Source organism: Macrotis lagotis, chromosome 3 (assembly GCF_037893015.1).
Source record: "Macrotis lagotis isolate mMagLag1 chromosome 3, bilby.v1.9.chrom.fasta, whole genome shotgun sequence".
NCBI lineage: Eukaryota > Metazoa > Chordata > Mammalia > Peramelemorphia > Peramelidae > Macrotis > Macrotis lagotis.
Window position 1 is genome coordinate 122,894,001 of NC_133660.1, and position 25,146 is coordinate 122,919,146.

Sequence of the window (25,146 nt, forward strand, 5' to 3'; positions counted from 1 at the left end):
TGAGCACAGCAGCATATTTAATCATGAATAATAGCAAAATATTTTATAAACTGATTTGTTTCCATGCACACATCTCCCATTTATGAATCACTTTCCTTAGTTTAGAGCACAGTCACTTCTGGGGCTGGAATTGAGCTCCTCAGCCAGTCTTCTACAGATTCAAGTTACATAGCTATCACTCTATACAATATGATTACTCAACTTGGAATTCATTAGCATAACCTAGTGAGAGACTGTCAATCTCTGAAGAATTCAGGAAAGATGAGGACTGGCCATGCTCCGTCATTGGCCTCATCATCTTCTCAAATAATGTTTTCTCCAGGGAACCCTGAACCTCTCTGAACCCTGGCCCAAACCCTTAGACATTCTGGGATATTTGCTCTCATTCAATTCAACAAGCATTTATTAAGAGCTAGGCAACATAGCATAGGGAGAGGGAAACCTAGGGGAGTAGAGAAAGAACCAGCCTTGAAGTCTAGCAGATGAGGGTTCAATTCCACTTTTGACACATTCTGGACCATCATTTAATCTCAGCACTCATGGAGCAGCTCTCTAAGATGCAGATGATAATCCACATTGCTCGAAGTTTCCTTTGGGAAATTAGATGTTTCATTGGGAGATCCCTGTACTAACAAAATCATTGCCAGGCTTTATGCTAAACCCAGAGGGAGGGCACAAAGACAACCAGGAAGCAGTCCTTGACTTTAGCTTACATTCTTCTCCAGCTGTCAATAGAAGCCCAGGTTGGTTCAGCAAACCCTGACAAGAAATGCTAAATTGTGAAACTACTCCACTCAGTACAAGAGCAATATCTTAGCTGATAATCCATTACTTAAAAGTTTATGGGGGTGGCTAACAGTGGATAGAGCACCAGCCCTGGAGTCAGGAGTACTTGAATTCAAATCTGGCCTTAGACACTTAATAATTACCTAGCTGTGTGGCCTTGGGCAAGCCACTTAACCCCATTGCCTTACAAAAAACCTAAAAAAAAAAAGTTTATGGAACTTCAGTCAGGTTTACCTGCCTGGAGGCTGACTTGGTGATTGGTGGGTCTCTGCCTGGAACAGCTGTATCTTCAAAAGCTCCAGGGCTGCTCACTGCTCTTCCAACTCCTTTGATGCTCTGCTCCTACCCTGCCCTGGCTCTTTTGCCTGTCCTGGATACCTTTCTCCTCACCATCTTCCAGCTCCCCTTTGTGTGATGTCTTCTGCCTTTAGAAGGTAAACTTTGTGGGAATAAGGAACATGTTATTTTCTTATTGTTGTGTTCCTTATGCTTCTCAATGTCTAGCACATAGCAGGTAATTAATGCTCATTCTGTCTACCTACCCATCTTTTTATCTAGCTATCTGATTTTGCTATCTAATCAATCTCTATTTGGTTGAGGCATTTGTACCGAAGAGGACTAAAATGACATCCCTATGTCAGGGTCAACTGTGTCTTGCCATGGCTGATATAACCCATACAAACTCGAAAGACTACCACAGATTAGGCACAAATAAGCCACATGAACATTTAGAGATGTCTCTGCATTTGTGCATTTGTACATCTCACATTTCTTTTGAGCTACTACAGTTCTGCTTCATTCACAGAACATAGCTCCTTTGATACAGGCACCTTGCGGGCAGTCCTTAACACTATCTTCCATGTCTCACAATCAATACCAAAGTTCTTCAGAGAGACCTTGAGAGTGTCCTCATATCACTCCTCCTGATCTCCATGCTTTATCTTGCTTTGCTTTATCTGACTGACTCTCTCTCTCTCTCTCTCTCTCTCTCTCTCTCTCTCTCTCTCTCTCTCCACCCCCCATCTAGGATTAGTTTTCTCATATAGACTATATTTGATCAGCAAATCAATTCCATTGACAAGTATGTAGTGGCTTCTATTCCAGGTAAAAGGATAATTAAGGATTTCATCATGTCAGTTGTTTGAGTTCAAAGGATGTTACTAATTAAAAATGAGTCATATTTGAAAACAGGCCCAGTAGGATCTCAATATCTATAAATATGTTTTCTCTGTGCTTAGGGAAATAAAACTGCCTGTCTTTTGAAATACTCAGGCTTTTCACTAGTGCATAATGGCCTTTTCTCTTTCTTGACCCCCTCTTCTCCTGCCATGTTAGTCTGTGTTCTTGAAATGTTACTCTACCTTGTAGTCTAGGTTTTTTCCCTGAGCTTCAGGCACTGGTTCCTTGAGTCACCAGGCTCCTTCCCAGATGTGAAGTGGCAGCAGGAGGTCTGGAGTCAGATGAACTAAATAGACATCTATTTTAAAGGGTTTACTGAGAGAATACCATTAAGTAAGCACGTCTTTAAGAGCAACAGCCTGTGCCTGGGACCCACTGCTGGTGGTTACTCTTCTGAATCTGTTTGCCAGTGTCTCTTGCCATTCGAGTCAGCAGAGGTACCACAAGGGGTCCAGCCATTTACCAGCTTGATAACTCTAAGTTTTCATTGCTGATTAAAGATTATGGAATAATCTTCTGGAGAACTTTCCCCATTCTTCAATTCTGCAGCATCAGCAGACCTGATAGATTATTTATTTAAAATGTTTCTTGTCCTGAAAGATTTCCTTAGATTGACCCAGGGTCCACACCCTCTCTGAAAAGAGTAACTTGTCTGCCTTTTGTACCTAAGACTCCCTTCTCTAATCAGCTATTTCTTGCTGCCCAGTCTAAGACTTTGCAAGTAGAAGACAGGGTACATTGAATGACTGGGGAGAGGGTAGCATCAGAGAGCCAGCCCTGACCCCAGAGGAAGAAAGATGCCTGTTCACACTGGACCACTGATACTTGCTAGCCATGTGATCACAGGACCCCTGAATCTAAGATTTCTTTATCCAAAGAATAGGGATTATTAGGTCATGTCATTGTTGAAAGACTATCTATAAAGTCAGTCAGTAGACATGAGGAGCCTCCGCTAAGCATGGGAATCAAAGAGACACAAAAGACAGGCAAATAACTGCAGGATAGAATGGAGATCCTCACTGGAGGGAAAGTGTTAGAGTTAAAGAGGATCTGCTTGTAGAAGGTGGGAAGCCCCAGGTAGTGAGGCAGAACAATGGGTAGAGAGCCAGGCTTGGAGATGGGAAGGTCTGAGTTTAAATCTGATTCAGACACTTCCTAGCTGTATGACCCTGGACAAGTCACTTCACCCTGTTTACCTTGATTTCCTCATCTTTAAAATGATCTGGAGAAGAAAATGGCAAGTCACTCCCCCAAATGGGGTTATAAAGAGTGGAACATGACTAAAGCAAGTGAACCACCACCACAGCAAGGGGGAGGCCAGGAGGCATACATAAGGGGGGAGAACATTACAGTCATGATAGCAGCTGATGGAAATGCCTAGAGTTGGGAGATGAACCATCTAGTCCAAAGAACACTGTGCTGCTAGATCTCAGAATATATGTGGAGTACAGGTAGGTAGGGAAGAAGATAGAAGAAGACTGGAAAGGTGGGGATCCTGGTCACAAAGAACTTGGAATGCCAGTCTGGATTTTATATTTGAAACTAGAGGTGACAGGAGGCCACTGGATATCATTGAGTCAGGGGTGGAAGGGCAGCACACTCAGACCTAGGTTTTAAGGTCATTGTGAAGACCAAGTGGAGGACAGACAAAGGAATGGGAGACCTGTGGCAGATGAAGCCACTAGTAGGATTCCTGCAATGGTCCAGGCAGGCACTGATGGGGCCTGGCTCAGGGCACCAGCAGAGTCAGAGGCAAATGTGAAAGATTGGAATGTAAAATAGAGAGTGAAGAGCAGAAGATGTCACCAGGTCCAGAACCTGGTTACCCTAGAGGAGGAGGATAGAAGCAGAAATATCATGAGATCAGGATATCCACAAAACATCCAGTTGGGGATGTCCACACAACAGTTAAAGATGCAAGACTGAAAGGTCAACACAAAGGTTAGGGCTGGATAAGTTGATTGAAGAATCATCAGGCCGCAGATGATTGAATTCATGGGAGCTGATGAGATCGTCCAGTTTACATTACAGATCTTAAAATGCTAGGTAAATGTCAGTTATTGCTATTTATAGAAAGGAGGCCTACAGTGTCTTTCATCACTTCTGGATATTGAAAATATTTCATCATGTTTTGTAGATGGGAAAAAGATTCAGTCAGGATCCCCATTGAGTCTGTCATTGGTAGAACTGAGGTCAGAACTTGAGACTCAATATCCCATAACCTGCCTGTATTAGGAACCCATGATTTGGGGTTTTCTAGGCAAATATACCAGAGTAGTTTGCCATTTGCTTCTCTAGCTCATTTTACAGATGAGGAAACTGAAGCAAAAAGAGTTAAGTGCCCAGCTAGTAAGTATCTAAGGCTGGATTTGGATATTGAAAGATCCTGACTTCAGGCCTAGCACACTATTCAGTGTGTCATCTAGCTGCTCCTGACCAGATATATTAGAAAAATTATTTTTGGCTTGTCTACATTTTTGAAGCCATACTATTCTATTCTATTTGCTTTATTAAAATTTATTATAATTATTATAATTTATTATATAATAATTCTATTCTAATAATAATTACCTGACATTTATTTAGGACTTTAAGATTTGAGAGTGAGCAGCATATAAATCACTGATTCTGGAATCAAGGAATTCAAATACCACTTGTATGCTCTTGGCAAAGTCACTTGACTAGGGTAACATGAAGGAACTGAACCAGACTACTCTCTAGGATCCCTTCCTCCTCTAAATCTTCCATACTTCATATGCCTTGTCTCATTTGATCCTCACTGCAACTCTACAAATTAGAGGTTATCATGATTACCATTTTATAGATGAGAAAACTTAAGGCTGTGAGAAGGTAAACAGCTTGCACCCTACTTTCAACACACAGCCGGTCAGCTTCTAAGGTGGAATTCTAGCAGTCCAGAACTTCTTTCTGCCAGCTCCAGAACTCTGTCTAAAAAAGTCAGGTTTCCAGGTCACTGGCTCAACCTCTGATAAAGTAGAGCAGCACTCTGACTGAGCCAGATTCTTCAGATAAGTGCATGATGGAAAATGTGAGAGAGGCTGTGCCCCCTCACTAGATACCACCACTGCTGTCAATCGGAATAATGCCTTTATTTATATATTGCCTTTTCTCCTAAGAGTGCAGAGTGCTTTCATGTATATTATCTCATTTATATTCACAATGTTCTTGCAAAGCAAGTTAGAGCACAAGTTAGATGGTAACCATTCTCATTTTACAAATAGAGAAGCTTGAGCACAAGCAGGTCCTGGTGAAAGGAGTTTCTACAGTTACCTTCCACTTACAAATGAGATTCAGCTGAAATTTGGAGATTGGGAATTCTGAAAGCATTTATTCCAAGAAGAGGTGTCATTGTGTGACAATTTCCATACTGAACTGCAGATGTCTAGGTGATCCTCACTGCCACTAAATTATCAGTATGAACCACAATCATTCACATTTAGAGAATGGAGTGATGGAAGGAACAGAGGACAGAGGAAAGGGAAAGGACAGACACTCTGCCAAGCACTTTACAATACTATCAGATTAGATCCTCAGGACACTGGGAAATAATTACTATTATCCCCATGTTACAATTGAGTTTCTTGTTTGTTTTATTATGTTTTTTGGCAAGGCATTGGGGTTAAATGACTTGCCCAAGGTCACACAGCTAGGTAATTATTGTGTGTCTAAGGCTGGATTTGAATTCAGGTCCTCCTGATGCCAGGGCCAGTGCTCTGTCCACTGCACCCCACATTTCTTGTTAAATCATTCTGTTATCTTTAATCTTCTTTAATTTTCCTGGATAAAGAACTTTATGTTTTCCTTGAAACCTGTTATAAGCTTTCCATTCAGTCGAGTTTAGCTTACTTTAAATCCTTATTTGATTGAAATATAGGTAAAATGAAATATAAAAAGATATTGCAATTTAATACCATAATAAGGCTTCTGTTATTTTTTTCTAGTTTAAAAATTTTTTTCAGCTAAAATATAAAAGAAAAAAAAATTGCCATGTACACAACAGACCATAAGAGAGGAATCAACATAAAACATTAAATTTCCATTTCAAGAAAACCTACATAATAAATACATTGTTTTCAAGGCTGTCCAGTTTTACTTTTCTTCTTGGTTTTCTTTTGTTTTCTAAAGATCATTTTATTTTTATTTTTCCCCTCCCTTTCCCCTACTACAATTAAGCAGGTTTTTAAACATATACATAAATATCTATAAACACACATATACACTTTTACATTCATACATATATATTTATATGTATATATGAATGTAAGATTGTGCTATGATTATTTCCTCCTGTAATGTTTCTATATAGGTGGATAGCATCTTCCTTCAAAGTTCAAACCTTTCCATGTTTTTCTAAATCAACTAGTTCATTATTTTATACATCCCAGCAATATTACAACCCAATCACATCCTATTGGAGAAATTGTCTTTGAAAGTTTTTTCATCCAATTTTCTGCATTTCTTCTTTACTTAGCTATGAAGATTTTATTTATGCTAGAAAATTTTAATTTAATGAAATCAAAATTATCCTTTTTATACTTCAACAGTGTTCTCACCATTTAATATAATTTAAAGTCTGATACATCTACTCCCTTTACAATTTTCCCCTGGTTTCTTCTGTTTGTTTGTTTTTGTCCCCCCTCCCCTTCTTTAAAGTTCTTGATCTTTTGTTCTTTTAAATGAACTTTGTTATTATTTTTTCTAATTCAGTAACATAATTTTTTTTAGCAATTTAATTGGTATATTGAATAAATAGGTTAGGTAAAACTATCATTTAAAAAATTATATTGGCTTTACCTGCCATACTTCAGTTATTAAAATCTGAATTTATTTGTGTAAAAAGTGTTTTGTTTATTTTCATATGGTTTGTTTTGGCAGGTAGATATTCAGATATTTTTTACTGTCTTGGTATTTTTTAATGGTCTAAACAATTGTGAATAATATTGCTGACAAATAGTATTTTTTTTCTATTTTTCACTTTTGATTAAATCTATTTTCACTTTACCTTTTTCTGAGATCATGATTACTATCCATACTGGATTTTTTTTCTTTTTTCTTCTTTCCAATATTTTCTCCTTCACCTTGAAGTCCCTTTTAAGTTCTTTCAAGAACTCCTATTGTGCTTGGGACCATTTGACCTTTCTCATTGAAAGGGGAGTGGTGGTGGGGCTAGGTGTCTTAAGTGGATAGAGCACTGGCCCTGGAGTCAGAAGTACTTGAGTTCAAATCTGGCCTCAGACACTTAATAATTACCTAGCTGTCTGGCCTTGAGCAAGCCATTGCCTTGCAAAAACCTTTAAAAAAAGAAAGAAAGAAAAAAGAAAGGGGAGTGGCTTTTTAAGCTGAATTTCTTCATCTGAATAGGAAGTCAGATCTTCTCTATCCCCACAGTAACTAACTATAGATTAACTTCTCTATCCCCATAGTAACTATCCCCATAGTAACCCAACTATTTGTTGAATTCTTTCACTTTGCTTACTCATAATTATTTATTTGTTTGCTTATTTTTAGCCATTGGTGTAATCAAGTTGTCACCCCAAGTATGGGGAACAATGCCCCAAGCTTTGGGTCCTCCTTATTGTTATTTTCTGAGGTCCTTCTTAGGACCCAACCTTGGACTCTGTTCTCCATTCCTAGTCCAGGCTAAAGCCCCTAGCCACATATTGTCCTGCATATGATCTCTGAAAATGATCCTTGCTCCCTGCAGTCCCTACAGCTGTCCTCTGCCCTGGAACTGAAGCCAGGGACTGGTCTGCTGCAGGGTTCACAGCCAGCAGGGTCCTGGACCCTCTGTTACTGCACCCCTTCTCCCGTGCAGTCCCAGCCCAGAATGTGTCTGGTCAGCACTGCTCTACTGGGCCTCCCTTGCTAGTGGAAGGTCCTTCAATCTTCTGCTCAGCAATCCCATCTCCCACCTTGTCAATGGGATGGAGGAAAGTTTCTAAGACTGAGGCTGCCTTCCTGACCCAGCTACCCCTTGGGCTTGTTGTTGAATGTGCAGAGTTAGCCTCAAGCCGTTTGCATTTCAGTGGCCTGACTTGGCCCCTGGAGGGTCAGGTCCTTGCTGGAGTCTTCTCAGGTTGTCTATGGAGGACGACTGCTTTGATCTAGGTTTATTTCTGTTCCTCCACGTAGGTTTATTTCTGTTCCTCCACGTGCTCTCCCATCTTCCTAGAATATACTCAGTTTCTTCTATTATTAATACAGCTAGTATAAAATGGTCATCCCACTGAGTCTATATTCTACTGAAATCCTGCTGGAGCTATATGATAAATTAGGTTAAGGAAAAATCTTGAACCTAACTCTAAAAGGCTCTAAGATCAAAGCTCCCAGATTAGCTGACCAGTATAGTATCCGTCTATTCCTTGCTTATCAGTCAATCCATAACTATTAAAACCTCTACTTTGTATCAAGTAGTTCTGGGTGCTGATGTTGCAGAGACAAAAATGAAGTAGTCTCAACCCTCAAGGGACTTCTAATGTCTTGGAAAATAAAGCGTGTGTGTGTGTGTGTGTGTGTTATCTATCTATCTATCTATCTATCTATCTATCTATCTATCTATCTATAATGAATATGAGGCAATTCCATGTGTACCTCAGGTGCCAAGTCTGTGGGGAATATGGCAGGTGGCGGTGGGGCTGACATCTTCCTCTGGCATGCTAGTGTGGTCTCTTGTACATTCTTCTCTGGCACAAGTAAGTCAGTCGATTAAAAAAGCATTTAATAAGAGCCTACTCTGAGCCCAGCATTGCGGATACAATCTTGGGAAACCACACTATCCCCTTTCAAAGAAGGGTTAGGTTTATATCCTGAACCCTGGTAAAAGGGGTGTCCGTCTTCAGCTTTAGTGATCCTAGAACTTTCATGAATTATCTCTGTATATTGGGAGTAGTTACTTATAATAGGATTTTCTTTACATGTTTTGTTATCTACCTACTTGCTTCTTTTTCCCCCACTACAAAATATAGTCCTTCTACAGTCTGGAAATGTGTCCCTCTCTGATGCCTCCTTCTGGCACCAACATGATGATTCTGAGTTCTTGAAGGCATTTCATGGAGCATGTGCCCAGTTGGAGAGGCTTACCCTCCATGTCCAGGTTGGCATCTAAGGACCAACTGGCTAGATCAATCACTTTCTCATGAACTCATTCAAGTATCTGTAGGCTGTCAGTATGCAAGAATTTGCTCCATTGTTCCATGGTGTAAGGAACTTTAGGGGGAAAGTCTGCATTATCCAGTCAAATGGTAGAAGGGAATCTTAAGAGGCAGCTGTCCTCAGTCATCAAAATGCCTTTAAGAAGATGGCCCTATTATTTAAAGCAAAGGGATTCCTCATATACCCCTTTCAGGGTGCCATAATGTCTTAAAAATAAGTCCTGGGTCATCTCCTTTTTGATCCTCACAACCATCTGTGAGGTTGGTATTATTATGCCTGTTTCAAATTCTGCCTTAGACCTTTAGTGTGTCCCTTAACATCTCTAAGACTTAGTGTTCCCTTAGGATTATAAATTTCAAGCTTTTTGTCAAAAAACTTTCTTGGCCATCTAATGAAGTCCACTTATATAGATGAAAAGAGACCCAGAAAGATTATCCCACTGCTAATGGTGGCAACCATAGGAATGGTTGCCAGCATGGTCATCTCCGGTGAGGGCTTTCTGACCCCTGTCCATTCCTCAGATTACCTCCTCCTCCTCCTTCATGAGACTTCCCTTAGCCTCCCCACCTGGTTCTCTTTTGTACATGCTGCATTCTCTGAATAGATTCTAATTTCTGGAGGGCCCTTTTCTGTTTCTACCCCAGTCTAGGGCAGTTCCTTGGCATAGAGACTCAGGTTGGCAGGTGGACTCCAAGTGCTCCTGGTCTCTTTTGCCTCTGCCTCACAGACTCCTTGCAGGAGAGCACATCAGTCAGTAAACACCGATTAAATGTCTGCTTTGGGTCAGAGATAGTGGACGAAAGACTGAACTTGGGGTCAAAAATACCCGGGTTCAATCTACTAATAATAGAACTTCTTGTGAACCCCCAAATAGGATGGTGAATTTTCAGACCCCAGAGTGCTGTGTGTGTTCAGCTGTTTTTATTATTCTCTTTTGAGCCTCCCCTGACCTTCTTGATGTTTAGTATGGGGCTGGCACAAATTGATTTGTACAAGGCTGTTCACGGAGTTGGGCTAAGAATGTAGCTAGAGCTTGGAAAGTCATGGCCTCATAAATGAATGTGCAAAGACCTGAGAAATGTGCAGAAAGGAGGCATTTGGAAGGGAACAAATCCAGTGAGATCCTGTTATTGAAAGGGAAAGAAGAGGTGGACACAGGGAAGAAACAGTCCTAGAGCTATTGAGAATGCAAAGAACTCAAGCTGCAAAGCCTTAGTCAGGAGTAAAACTTCAATATCAAAATGGAAAGGAGACTGATTCAAACTTTTGGCAGATGCCAAGAGACATCCTTAGCTGGAAAAATTGAGGAAACAGTGATTTATTTTGACAGTTTCATAAATTGGGCAAAGCTGTTTGATGTCTCATGAAATAAATGTTTAATCCTTTTTGTAGGATTCTCTAAACCTTGTCAAGTCTAAACTTGTACAATTTCCTGGCAAGTTAATGTAATGAAACTTATATAATAACTTTGCCCATACTTACTGAGTTTCTTTTCTGCACACTAAGACTAATAAATATTAGTCTTGGGTCTTTATTGGCATCAATTCTTAATGTCATTCTCCATCAATATATGGACTGATAGACCCCTTGTGAGACCCCAGATTTGGCACCAAGCAATTATTAAATGTTTACTGTGTACAAGGTGCTATCCTAGTATCATGGATACAAAAGAAAAAAAGGGAATGGTCCCTGGATGAAATCTATTAAATCCAGTTCTAGAATATTGATGAAAAACATGGCTATTTATGAGACTTGTCCATTCTTTTTTCTATTATTTTACTAATCAGTCACCAGGTTTTTATTGTGTCCTTGTCTTTGCTAGGCATGAGGTTTTAGCATGCAAAAATATAACACAAGAAGATTCTATTGAGGAGTTGGTAGTGCAGTTGGGCAGACAGACAAACTAAGCCCAAAAATAATTAGAGAAGAGTTCATTGCTGACCATTGTGGGGTCCTGACTGAGTGCAGAAGGATTTCACCAAAAGGGAAGATCAGTGTGGGAGGGAAAGATCAGATCCAGTTGTAGAAGCCATCAACCCTCATTACTTTTCCAGTTCAGTGACTGCCTACAATCTAAAGCTCTTGAACTTTTGATCCAAGCCATAAAAATAATAATAATAATAATGTACAGAAACCATTAGTATCACTTATGATACTCTGCCTCTTTTTCCATAATCTATTTGTGGAGATGTCTGCATAATTGATATTCACATTTATGATTGCATAGGAGAGAGAAGCTCTTAAGGAGTGACTTCTATCCTCCATCCACTCTGCTTTGAAATGACCTTGGGGCAAAGGCATAGTGAGAAGATGAGGAAGGAGAAGGATGACTCCCAAAGGCACTGGTCCTCTTCCTACCTGTCTGTCCGTGGCTCTGTATCTAGGTGAAGGTGGTGGGAAGGAAGCAGGGATGGATGTGGAATCAGAAGACCAAGCTCAAATCTCTAATCGGATGCTTGAGGACACCTGCCTGACTGGTTTCACTTCCTCACCTGCCATTAAAAGCCTTGGATTTAGATGATCATCCCAGTGGGCCCTTCTAGCTGTGATTCTGATTGATTATTGGGGGGGGGGGGCATGGAGGAGAGAGAGAGAAGAAAGGAAAGGGAGGAGGGAGAGAGACACTTGTTAGACAGACTGACTTATGAGCATCACCTGTCCCTGGGACTGCAGGTCACCCTATTTCTGGGGAGGAGGCATTTAATGGCCTCTTCAGAGCTGGAGCTGAGCATGGATCATCTCTGTCCCAGGTGACAATGGGCTGAGAATGCTGCTGGCTGGAGTTGTCATACCTGCCTTAGAGATGCTCTGTAACCCACCCTCCTCACCCCCTCCTCCAAGGCAGTGGTCAAGCTTTTGTTCTTGTTTTCAGAACCTCAGTAAGCTTTCTCCTCTAGAGGATGTGAAATGGGACTGAACTTTCCTCCTGAGGAATATCCAGGATTAAATTTGTAGAGGGTTTCCCAAAAATCCCCCACAGTTATATGCTTAAATAGCTTCCTAAGCTTTAATCATGTTATTTTAAGTTCCACGGGCTTATTTTTTAGGGAAGTCCCATTTAAAACCATAGAAAAGTAGGTTCTGGGCAGGAAGAAACCTTAGATTCCTCATTTCCTAGTTGAGGAAACTGGAAGTTCAGAGAAGCAATTGTCTGAAGCCCTGCAGAGAAATAGAAGATACATGATCTGAGTTTGAGTCCTGAGACTCTTGAGCTCCAGTTCTGAGACTCCTCCAGGGGCCATGATATCCATTCATGAGTTCCCTACAAAAAAGTGAAAGATGTTTGTCTTTGTATCTCAAGTGTCAGTGGGAAGGTACTTAATAAATGATTGTTCAGTTATTCCTCTTGTTATCATTCAATTAAAGAATTTTTTTTAAGTTTTGAAAAATTAAACTAATTTCTATCAAAAACTGGTGAGATGGGTGGGAAACTGAATATATACATATACATATACACATACATATATTTACATATAAATACATGTAAGATATCTACATACATATATTTTAATAACAAAACAAGGTGTTTGTACATTTACATTTTCTTAAGCTGGTTGTTTAACTGAATCTACATTCTGATTTCTTTTAATGATTTTCCCTTAATGTAGAGCTTGCCATTAGGGATTAATTTATACAGTCCCTTTACTTCACTACTGAATCTGCATTTCATACATATTAATTGAGAACTGGTAGAATGCAATGGGAGGAGAATTGAAATCAGGTTGTGGAGAATTGGGTGTTTTCGATTTTTTTTTCCTGAGTGGAGGGATTGGTTTTTTATTTCAAATATTTATTGGGCTTATTTTCAAATATTATATTTATTTTGTGTGCATTTTGTTTTTATTTGTGTAGGTATATGTTGTTCTCCTCCTCCCAACTGTTCCCCCAGTAAATTGTAACCTTCCTGAAGGGCAGAACTGTTTGTTTTTTTGTCTCAATATCCAAGCACCTAGCAGGGTACTAGCCACAATACAAACTTAATAAATGTTTAATGAATTGAATTAGAATGATTGAGAACTAAGGGAATATTAATGATCTCTATGATAAGATCACAGATTCAGAGCCAGAAAAAAAACTTTTAAGATTACCTAGTCTAACCGGAGGAAACTGAGGCACAGTGTAGTTAAATGATTTGCCCAAGGTCACACGAGTAGTAAATGACAATGGCAGGATTTGAATCCTCAGATTCCAACTTGTTTCCCATTTTTCTTACTGCTCATGTGATCTGGACAGGTGGATCTATGGGAATGTGAGCCTCCTACCCCCCACTTTGTCCTCCTCAAGTCACAGGGTTCAGGTTGCTCCCTCAAACAGGCTGTCTCTGATTTCCTAGCAAGAGAGCTTTGATATGAAGCATTCAGCAATGTGTACTTCTATCTAATCTATTCTTATTTTGCTCTGAGTTGAGACCTAATGAAAGCTGGGGCCAGTCATCAAGGGTGAATTATTAAATACAATAATGTTTTAATAGCTGAGAAGAGATACAAATAGATGAGAAGCCCGTGGCTAATGGATTTCACTGGTAGGAGATAAAAGGCTGATTGTGCAGCAGAGAAAATGAAGACCCAGTGCATTAATGACGATTTACAGGTCAGCTCACTTACATGAGTGATTTAAAATGCACCATCTGTTTTCCAGCTGGGTGTTTATAGTGATCATTTTTATAGGAAATCACCATCTTGTTCATCTAATAGGAAGGAGAGCTGGATAGCATGGCCAAAGAATTCATTGCCCACTGGGCAGCCTACTAGTGCCTAGACTGGTCTACTTTGTATACAGAGGAGCCGGTCCTTGGACATGCATATGCTATTTCTCTGGGTATCAAGGTTCTTCCATCTTAAGTAATATCTTATACCCATTGGCATGGCCTTTGAAGACCCAGCATTGCCACCAGACCATGCCATGATATCAGCAGAGAGATTTCATGGAAGGATAGTTAACCTCCCAAATGGTTCTGAGTCCATATTTTTTAAAAGTTCCTTAATGCCAGTGAATACATCTTTTCTTCTTTACTAACCATATTTCAAATCTCCCCCTTAAGAAATAGTTTAAAAACTGAATGAGCTAAGCATCTCTGATCTTTGATAATATGAGAAAGTTTCATGGAATGTAGGTAATACTGTTACTACTTGCATTCAGTTATCTGCCTGGGACCACTCACAATAAAGCTTTATTAAAAGAAGTTACAACACAGAAGAAAGTAATAGAAAAGCTAAGAAGAGTTTAAAGAAAAAGACCACATGGATTGCTAATTGAACTTGACAGATCCACTGCCAAGGGATTAACAGGAATCTGGAAGGTAAAAAAAAGAGTAAACCCCTTCCTCAGATCTTCTTAAATTTTCCTTCAGGGTCCATGAGAGGAGTGGTGACCTGGGAGTGACCTAAGTCCAAAATTTTGCCTTTTGGGGAGGGGTCTCTTATGGGTGGTTTTAGAAGTATTTTCAACTCCTAGTGCTCCCTGGCTGCCCCACCAAAAGAGAATGCAATCCAGGTCAGATTGAAGGTCAGGCCCCTAGGGCAAGGCCTAAATTAGATGATAAAGGAAGAAGAAAGATTCCCTTAACAAAGCAAACAAAAGATTAACAAAATTTGTCTCCAAGTGATCTCAACACTTCTAAGCCCATGTTTCTCTGCATCAATACCATACTTAGGAAGATGGAGTGAAAGAACAATTTTGGCAGGTGCCTAGACTCCAGAACCTTGAGGTTGGGTTGGTTCTAGAATCATGATAGGAATGAAGGGTCAGCCCTAGGTTGGGCTAGTCTGCAGTCACATTGAAATAGCAAGATTGTATTGGAGGTCATTCATTCTAAAAATAGGGCTTAAACTTGTTTGTGTCCTGGACCCCTCAGATAGTCTGGTGAAGCCTTTGGACCCCTCCTCTGAAAAATGTTTTTAAATACATATGATAAATTATATAGGATTATAAAAAACCCACTAATATTGAACTATTATTTATAAAACTCCTTTAAAACTCTTACAGAACCGAGGTTCTTAATCTGGGGGGTGTTCACCTCAGTCCTAATGAGCCCCTTTAACCTCCAGCAATCAGAAAAAGGACTAAGCTTTCTCCTTGCTACAATAAATCATAATTCTTGAACTTGTTTCAAATCATGCCAAACTTTTACCATCAGTATCCCATCTGAGGTGCTACTGTACCTGCTAGGGGCTACTCCCTGCGACCACCCACCTTATCACTGGTTCCTTGGTTCACGATTCTTTTGGATGTGTTTTCTTGAAAGGTGTCACTAGCCTCTTTTACTGTGTCTTCTAAGTATCACAGAATCATTCCATCTGAAATAAGATTGATATGTTTGTTATGAGTATCTTATAGTAATAGAGAAATAAATCCAAAGGGCAAATGGAAACAACCTGAGACATAAAAATTAGGGTGTTCTTTTTGAAACCAATTATTCCAGAAGTTCACAAGCCCACTAATTATTTGAGCCACAGCATGGAAAAATTACTTTAAAGTTGAAATTTTCAAGATACATACCTAATCTATGTATGAAGTTTTTAAAAAGAAGAAATAACCACCAATCATATAAACTACCCCCATACAGATTAAAATAACTTTACAGTTTTACCTCATATCCATCAGATTGTCAGAAATGATCAAAAATGGGAAAAGTCACTGTTAGAGGAACTATGGAAGGGCTTTTTGGAGCTACAGATCTGTCCGTGTTGTTTTGTTCCATTGTGTTTCAGTCATGTCTTTTTGTCCCCCATCAAAAGAGATACTGGAGTGGTTTCTGATTTTCTTCTCCAGCTCATTTTACATATGAGGAAACTGAGAAAAATAGGTTTAAGTGACTTGCTCAGGGCACTCAGCTAGGTAGTGTCTGAAATCAAATTTGAACTTGGGAACATGAGTATCTGACTTCAGAATCAGTGCTTTACCTACTACAATACTTACGAACTCCTCTGGAAAACAATTTGTAATTTTGTAATCACGTACCATTTGACCCAGCATCCTTTTAATATATATTTAACATCATTTTTTTTTTGTGGGAGCAAACAAAAAAAAATTACTAAAAACAAGTTGGTCTCTTAGTAACCACAAGGAAAGGTCTTGGAAAAACGCTTATGAAACATAACCTTTCATTTTTTAAGTAAAGAGGTAGGGGAAGAATAGATGCAAATATGTCACTGTGTCACTGTTTCACCTGATTTTGATTCACTCTTTTTCTTGGTTATGAGGGAAGGGTGTGTGTGTGTGTGTGTGTGTGTGTGTGTATCTGTGTGTGCGCGCGCGCGTGTGTGTGTGTGTATAAGTAAATGAGACAGTCTGCAACACAATAACTTATGTGCCATTGAGTTTTTGCAGTTGTTGTCCTTAGAGTAGCAGTAGTTTCTGTGGCTTAGTGGGTGAGGACCCCAGCAGCCCTCTCTCCAGGCTTTGTTAGTTCCTAGAATCTAGAGCAAACGTGGTCAGAGATGTAATTACCAAGGTACAAGGTGCCAGATCAGGTAGAAGAGGGCAACCAAGGAGGAGGAGACCCCACAGGACGGCTGCCTCAGAAGTGCCCTCCAGGAGGTGGGAACCTTCAGTGCCAGAATCGGATTTGGCATCACTGGCATAAGCTACTGCTTTAGAACCTGTCACCGATCCTGTTGCTGTGGTCAATCTGAGGAGGCCCAGGTCTCCTTGGAGAGCCTCCTGAAGCTGTGAAGTCTGCCCTGGCAGCCAGAAGAAAGAAGATAAGCATCTGGCAGAAGGCAGAGGGTCTGAGTAGAAGGGCCACTCATTTCTTATGCAGGGATGATTTTAACGAATGCAGAAGTAAATATATCGCCTGTGATACTCGTTCTTCATATTTTAATGAGGAACATGTTGTGTCTTCTAGTGTAGATTCCCAAATGAACTTGAAAGTACACTCACGCACACACACACAGATGTGCATATGTGCGCACACACAGAGCCCATGACTGAAGGGGTGGTTTTGAGACAGGCTCACAACTGGCATCACTCAAGGATCCTGCAGTGAGAATTGAAGGGCATCAATGCGACTGTCCACTCTGTCCAATCCTGCTGACCCTCTACCTTGAAGACATACTTTGTTAACAATAATTTTGAAAAATCAACAATCCAGCAATTAGCATTCCCTTTTTGTTCAGCCCTGTGATTTACATTTAAGAAACTCCTAATGTGTAAATTCTTTTTTCCCCAGTGTAGATTAGTAACTTAGTCTTCCCTTAGTGAGTTGCTTGGTGACCTGAGAGATGAAGTGACCAGCCCAGGGTCACATAGCCAGCATGTGTCAGAGGCAAGATTGGAGCCCCAGTCTGGTCTTCTTTGTCTTGGCATCTCTAGCACCTAGATAAATATTCAATCAGCTCCCCTATCTTAGCCTTTCATCCTGTTATATTACTCTAATCATGCTGTGCCTCTTGTTCTTCTGGCTCAACTTGGCTTGCTTATTCTGTATCACTTCATCTTCCCATCTTTTCCTAGGTTTTTATGATGCCAAGTAATTTTCTATTTACATTCATGTGCTGCAATCTGTTCACCCATTCCCCAGTTAATGGGCACCCACTCTGGTTTTTGCTACCAATGAAAGTTTCAAACTGAATAGGGTAAGAGAGGAAAGGAATTTTGTAGAAGAAAAATCCTTCTGGACTTGGATTTCTTCAACTGTAAAATGAAGGCTTTGGAGCAGTCAGTCAACCCACATTTATGAAGATTCCCTCCAAGGGGTTCCCAATCTGCTGGACCAGGTGCCCTTAGGTCCTTTTCTCCTATGCTCCCCTATCCTTGCTGTTCCTTCCCTATCTTCCCTGCCTCTGTTTCCACTTTGATAACATGGGCATGTTCTTGTGTCGGGGGTTGTTGTGAAGATGACAGGAGGTCATAAAGCATGTGGCTTTTTTTTTAAAGGCAGCTATTAACTTTCAAGTACACTGTAAAATTCATGGTAACTATTATTATCATCTTCTTGTCTAGAGCTCCCTCTCTGGCTCCCTTTCTAGGGAAAGGTAGCAGAATTAGACTAGTTTCATCTAGTAATGATTTAACAAAATAAGGGAACCAACCAATGTTCATGACAATCTTATTTTTGATACATGTTCCAAAGTGAATTTTATTTCTTTAACTTTCAGAATAATGAGGATACTTTTTTGACAAGGTCTGTTTTTGACCTTTCTTTTTTTATAAGTTGCCCCACAGTCACTTCTTGTTTGATTCCTCATAGACATTTTTCTGAGGCCAAGATTGAGGAATAAATAGATCTGATTAATAATGTGAATCCCACACTCAGTTGATTTTGGATTTCCAGCCTTGAACAGGCTGATAGCTGAGCCTCAATCCTCAACAGGGACATCTCCTTAATAATAGTAATAATAACATAACAACTGACTTTTTTTTGCCTCTTTGAAGTCTGATGTTTACAACAGCAGGTTTTTATGCTCATTTTACAGAGAAGGAAACCCAAGGTCAGTTGGTTAAAGGACTTACTCAAGGACCCAGGTGGCTGGTCTCTGAAGAGTTTCCTGACTCCCACTCTCTCTCTCTCTCTCTGTATTTTCTGGACAGAGACCTGGCTAAGACATGTCTATCAGTGTCACCTACAGTGACTGCTCTAGGTCACTTCTCTAGGAGGGACTGAATAGGTATTGATTGATTGATTGGCTAGTACATAGTAAATGAAGTTCTTAATATAGGCTTGTTGATTATTTCTTCCTTTTCATCTTTTTCTTCAAAATATTTTTTAAATGTCACAGTGCTTTGGTTCTTCTATAGAATGTATTTTTATATTTCTTTAAAATGACATGTGAAGACCATAGGGTTTAAAAGTAGCAGCCATCTTAAAGATCATTTTGTCCAAAACAAATGGATCTGAGGAAGCAATTTTATTTTTTTCCCACTTAATAGTATTTTTTTCTACCCCTATGTAAAGATTCATTAGTCAGAAAGGTCTGAGTTCAAATCCAGTCTCAGGTACTTGAAACTTACTAGCTCTGTGACTCTGGGCAAGTCCCTTAACTTTAATTACCTTACCAAACAAACAAACAAAAAAGATAGTATTCATTCCTGTAAAACTTTGAGTTTCTTATTTTTCTCCCTCCCTAAGATAGCAAGAAATCTAATTTAGGTTATACATGTCCAGTCATTTTAAACATATTTCAAAATTATTCATGTTGTAAAAGAAGAAACAGAACAAAGAAAGAAAAAATAACAAAGTGAAAATAGTATACTTTGATGTGCATTTAGACTCCATAGCTCATTCTCTGAATGTGGGTAGCATTTTCCATCACAAGTCTTTTAGAATTGTCTAGAATTGCTGAGAAGAACTAAGTCCATCACAGTTGATTATCATACAAGGTTGCTGTTACTGTGTACAATATTCTTCTGGTTCTATGCTCTTCACTCTGAATCAGTTCATATAAATCTTTCCAGGTTTTTCTGAAATCTTCCTGCTCAGTCTTTCTTGTAGCATAATAGTTCTTCATTACAATTCATATATCCAGTTTATGGGTATCCCCTCAATTTCCACTTCTTTGCCACTACAAAAAAAAGTTGCTATAAATATTTTCATATATTTGGGTCCTTTCTCCTTTTTTATGATCTCTTTAGGATACAGATCTAGTAGTGGTATTGTTGGATCACAGGGTATGTACAGTTTTTTAGCCATTTAGGCATAGTTCCAAATTGCAAGAAGAGGCAGTTTTCAAAGGAAGAAATCAAAGTTTTTAGTAACCATGTTAAAAGATTTTCTAAATCACAAATAATTAGAGAAATACAAATTAAAACAACTTGGATATACCACCTTATACTTCCCAGACTAGCACAGATAACAAATGTAGCAAAGGGTGTGAGAAAATAGACACATTCATGCATTGTTGGTGAAGCTGAGAATTGGTTTAGTCATTTTGAAAAAAAAATTAATTTGGAATTGTGGCCAAAATGTTATTAAAATGTGTATATCCTTTGTCCCAGCAATACCACTACTAGACCTATGCTACCAAATTGGAGATATGGTAAAGAGTTCTATAGGGACAAAAATATTTATAACTGCTTTTTTTTTGTAATAGCCAAAATCTAGAAACAGAAGGCATCTCCTTTTTGGAAGTGGTTATAAATGGTACATAAATGTAATGGAATATTATTGGGATATAAGAAATTATGAAGTAGATTTAGAGTAAACTGCAAAGATTTTTATGAATTGTTACAAAGCAAAGTGAACTAGAAACATCTATACAGTGAAAAAAATTTAGGGAAAAAAACTTTGAAAGAATTTTAGAATTCTAATCCATTCAACAATAAAACATGATGGTAAAATCTACCTGCAGTCAGATAGGTGGTAAACTTAAAATGCAGAAAGAGATATTTTCAGACATAGCCAATGTTGGATTTGTTTTTGACAGACTCTGCTATGCAACTATTTATTGAGAATTTTATTTTTCAGACTTGTTCTTTTTCTTTTCTAAATTAGAGCAGGGATAGTGGAAAAGACATTTTTTTCAAGGATCCTTTAGGCCAACCCTTTTCTTTTCCAATAAGGAAACTGAGACCCAGAGACAAAAAATGGCTCTTCTTCCCATGCAGGCAGTCCCTGCCATAGCTGTGGTTGAAGCCTGCTCCTCTGACTCCCAGCTTGCCTTCTGGGCACATTTATAGCTACTTGCCTAATCACTGGCATTGGGGCCTTTGCTTCTTGCCCACAGAGAGACATCTAAAGGTCATTTTGTTGTGGTTGTTGTTTTCTGTCAGGCTCAGTTTTTCTATTTGACATTCTTCATTGCTTAAATCCTATATTAGTCATAGAGGAAAAGGCTTAAGCTGCAATTTTGTCTGGCTAAATTGTCAGCTGGTTGTCAGCACTGCTGCTGATAGTAAATGAATTCAGGTCCAATTTTAGGCAGAACATAAATCCTTGGCAATTCATTGAGATTTGTGGAATAGAGGAAGAGAGGATAATATAAAACAGCACCAAATATTTTGATGGTTATTATTTCAGCAGATCAGAAAAGAGTATAATTTGAGATTTGCTTCAGTTTATCTAACACTCTTGTGTAAGTGACTGCTGTAGACACTGAGGAGTCAGACAAAAATAAAACAATTCTTGCCCCCAAGGAGTTGACATTGTTCCAAGGAAAGAAGGAAGAGAGATAGAGTACAGACCAGTCAATGCAAGGAAATTTGAGGAAGTGTAGTATTAATAGCTGGCAGAATCAGTTAAGGCTTCCTTTAAAATAGGAAGTTTTCCCCTAGAATCTATGAATGTGTTTTTGTTTATTCATATTTTGATAGCTATATTTCACTATATTTGGTTTCTATCACAATCCTGTGTATTTCATTTTATGCATTCAAACTGAGTTCATATGCTTCACCAGACTTATTGCTTGAGGGTCCTACACAAAATCATTGAGACCCTTGTTGTAGAGATGGGCAGCTAATAGGTAGGTAGAGTGCCAAGGAATACCTGAGTTTAAATCGAATCTCAGATAACTTACTAGTTTTGTGACTGTTGGTGAGTCATTTAATCTGTTTACCTCAGTTTCCTTCTCTGTAAAATGAACTAAAGAAGGAAAGGGCAAACCACTCTAGTACCTTTACCAAAAAAAAAATGGGGTCACAAAGAATCAGAGATGACTGAACAACAATCATAGTTGGGGAAGGTAGCATCTGAAGTGAGCCTAAAAGAAAGCATGGATTATTGTTTCATGATTTGGAATAAGGAAGAAAAGGACCTTTCCAAATTAAAATGAAAATACGACACAGAAATTTTGTTCCAAACAAAGAAAGACTGGAAAAGGAATTCCCAAAGATTAGGAAGAAGTAGGATACTAGTTGCAGCAAGAGTTGGAGAAAGAGCTGTTTTAAAACTTTGATGAATCTGCAGTCTCATTGATGTATGAGTGTTTTCATGAGTGGAGCTGATCATAAATTCCATTGTTTGACCCTCCCTCTTACCAGGCATCCCACCTCCATTGCTTCAATAGCACCTTCACTGGTGATGGGTTTCAGCCTCCTCCCATCTACCAGGAGCATTCCATTCTCCTTTGGCTAGTTGGTTATTGGAGTGTACCATTAAGCAGTCAGTTAAGGAGAAGAAATCTCTTTAAGACTGAGGGTGAGCCAGAAAGCTTTTAAAACCAAAAGACTAAAAAAAAAATCAGCAAAATTACCAAAAGAGAGCATTAATTCACTATAATTAGGGATAATGGGAGAGTATATTTAGGGGAAGGGGCAGAGTAGAGTAAAAGGCAAGATCTTTTTAAATCAAAGTTGTCCATCCTAACATGTAAATATTTTTACTTGGATTCTTTTTGTTGTTGGAGTTTAGTCTAGGCAAGAAATAATCCAAAAATGAATAAAGAAGAAAAAATTAAGAAGTAACTATATTAATGTGTACTAATTAAGGATGCTAATGAAGGAGTAGTCTATTAGGTGATTTCTGAATTAGATACTAGCTAGATCTTAAAAAGAAAAAAATTGCCTTTGTTTATTTAGGGCATTAAAGAAGGATGAGGGAAATGAAAGGCAAGCTATCTTAAATATATTCCTTATCCTGCCTTATTTTGACAAGAGAACAGTTATACATGATGTCTTTGAGGCAAGAGCCTCAGTGAATCATATACCCATAGACACCTGAGATGAAATCTACATAGTTAGGAAAGGAAAGTAGTCCACAGCTACCATGCACGATAGCTCACTTCCTGATCACCAACTTTACTTTTCAGGCACGTTTATCTACATTCTTCAGTAATTCAAGTCATTGGAGCAGTGATCCACATACATACTGTAGACCCAGAAGGGTTGACCCCCTCATTTTACACAACACGAAGCCCCTGGTTACATAAGTAATAATCATCAAAAGTGAGACTTTTTCCCTTCTTCCCACAGAGGAATATTTTTTCTCTCATCTTTTAATTATAAATTTTTCTGTGGAGAACAACAGCAATAATAACAATATAATTTTAATTTTCTTCCATAGTATTTTTCATAGTATTTCATTCTCGCAACAACTCTATGTAGCAGATTTAGGAAAGATAATTTAAAAATTATTGGAATACCTGAAAGTCACGATCAGGAAAAGAGCCTTGACATCATTTTCAAAGAGTTACCATAGGGAAATTGGCCTGATATCCTTTAAGCAGAGGGCTAAATAGAAATGGAGAGAATCCACCGATCTCCCCAAGAAAGAGATCCACAATAAACAACCCCCAGGAATATTATAACCAAATTCCAGAACTCCCAAGTCAAAGAGAAAATATCACAAGCAGCCACAAGGACACAATTCAAATATTGTAGAGCTACAATCAGGATCACACAGGACTTAGCAGTAACTACATTAAAAGCTCGTAGGGCTTAGAATATAATATTCCGGAAGGCAAAAAACTTAGAATGCAACTGAGAATCAACTACCCAGCAAAACTAAATGTCCTCTTCCAGGGAAAAAAAATGGACTTGCAATGAACCAGGGGAATTTCAAATTTTCCTGTTGGAGTGTCCGGAGCTGAACAGAAGGTTTGATCTTCAAATACAGGACTCAGGTGAAGCATAGAGAGGGGAGGAGAAGGGGAAAATTTGAGGGACATAATGATGATGAACTACATGTATTCCTGTATAGAAAAATGATACTGAAAATACTCATATGAACCTTCTCATTTAATAGAGCAGGTAGAAGGAGCTTTTATAGTTGAAGCACAGGAGAAAGCTGAATTTGAAGATATAATGTGGTGTAAAAATGGAGTCAATAGATAAAAGGGAAATGTAATGGGAGAAAGAAAAAAGAGAATAGGAATAGGCCAAGATATTTCATATATTAAGATTTTTCTTTATTACAATGAGCTATTGCAATGATATGGAAGGGGGGGAAGGCAAGGGGGAATGAGGGAATCTTTGCTCTCATCAGAGGTGGCTAGGAGAGGAAACAACATATATACTCAATGAGGTATAGACATCTGGAGTAAGAAGAAGGGGAGGGGACAGGGGGAAGGGGTGGGGATTTGAATGATGGAGGAAAGGATGGACTATGGGGGGAGAGTGGTCAGATATAACACATTTTTCTTATTTACTTGTTACAAGGGGCTGGGATTGGAAGGCCTGTCTGGGACTGTAGGGCCAGGTGGATGCTGGGCCTAAGGGGTGGGTAGCGGGGCTCAGGGCCTATTGGCCCCAGGGCCGGGGATCTGTCTGCTGTGCCACTCAGCTACCCTACAGCAGAGACAGAGTGAAAGGAGAGAGAAAATATAGTTCATGGTAGTGGAGAAATATGAAAGGAGGGAGTTGCGATCAGCAAAATGGCAATGGTGGAAAAATATGGAAGTAACTTTTGTGATGGACTTATCCTAAAGAATGTGATCCACCTGCGACAGAGCTGGTGGTGTTGGAACACAGACTGAAGAACATTTTCTATTATTGTTGTTGTTGCTGTTGTTATTTGGGGGGGCGTTGCAGAGCAAATGGGGTTGGGTGGCCTCTCTGGGGCCACACAGCTGGGGTGATTGTTGGGTGTCTGGGGCTGGATTTGGGCTCGGGGTGCTCCTGGTTCCAGGGCTGGTGCTCCATCCACTGTACCACCTGGCCATACCTACAGTTATTACTATTATTATTATTTTAATTTTAATTTTAAGTTTTTCTCTCCCCTTTACTGCTCATGCAGGTCTATATTTTTTGGGGGGAGGGGGTATTATGTTTACTCTTAAACAATATTTTAGTAATATATAAAAACATTTGTAGAAAATAAAAATAAATAAATAATAATTTGGAAAAAATGAAAAAAAAAAAGATAGGCCAGAGGCTAAATAGTACTGCTTTATATTGAGCATCATGATAGACATAAATGGAGTCGGCCAGGCCATGAGGAAATAAAGTCTCGTGACAAAAAGAAGATTGGTACAAAATGAGGTAACCAGAGCCATGGAAGTGACAATACAAAATGACTGCCCACAACCACAAAACATAAATAAGCATGGCCCCAGACAAGAAAGGTGAGAAGACACTTTCCTTGCCCCTTTGCAGAGGTTTAGGCCCAGAGGTGTAGTTCTTTGCTGTAATATC

At 39.2% G+C, this 25,146-nt stretch overlaps 1 protein-coding gene and 1 long non-coding RNA gene across 11 annotated transcripts in view; one reads left to right on the forward strand and one right to left on the reverse strand.

Moving 5' to 3' along the window:
• The window catches only part of SLC10A7 (solute carrier family 10 member 7), a 261,864-nt gene that overhangs the window by 187,525 nt on the left and 49,193 nt on the right, over positions 1 to 25,146 (forward strand). The gene's annotated exons all lie outside the window — the stretch shown is intronic.
• The window catches only part of LOC141517815 (uncharacterized), a 52,348-nt gene that overhangs the window by 13,717 nt on the left and 13,485 nt on the right, over positions 1 to 25,146 (reverse strand). The window contains exons 2-3 of one of the 2 annotated variants that reach the window (XR_012476999.1): positions 15,331 to 15,434; positions 11,982 to 12,400 (exon numbers count right to left, since the gene is read on the reverse strand). This is a non-coding gene — a long non-coding RNA (uncharacterized LOC141517815). Of the gene's footprint in view, positions 1 to 11,981; positions 12,401 to 15,330; positions 15,435 to 25,146 lie in introns of those variants that run through there. The other variant, XR_012477000.1, reaches the window with a different exon arrangement.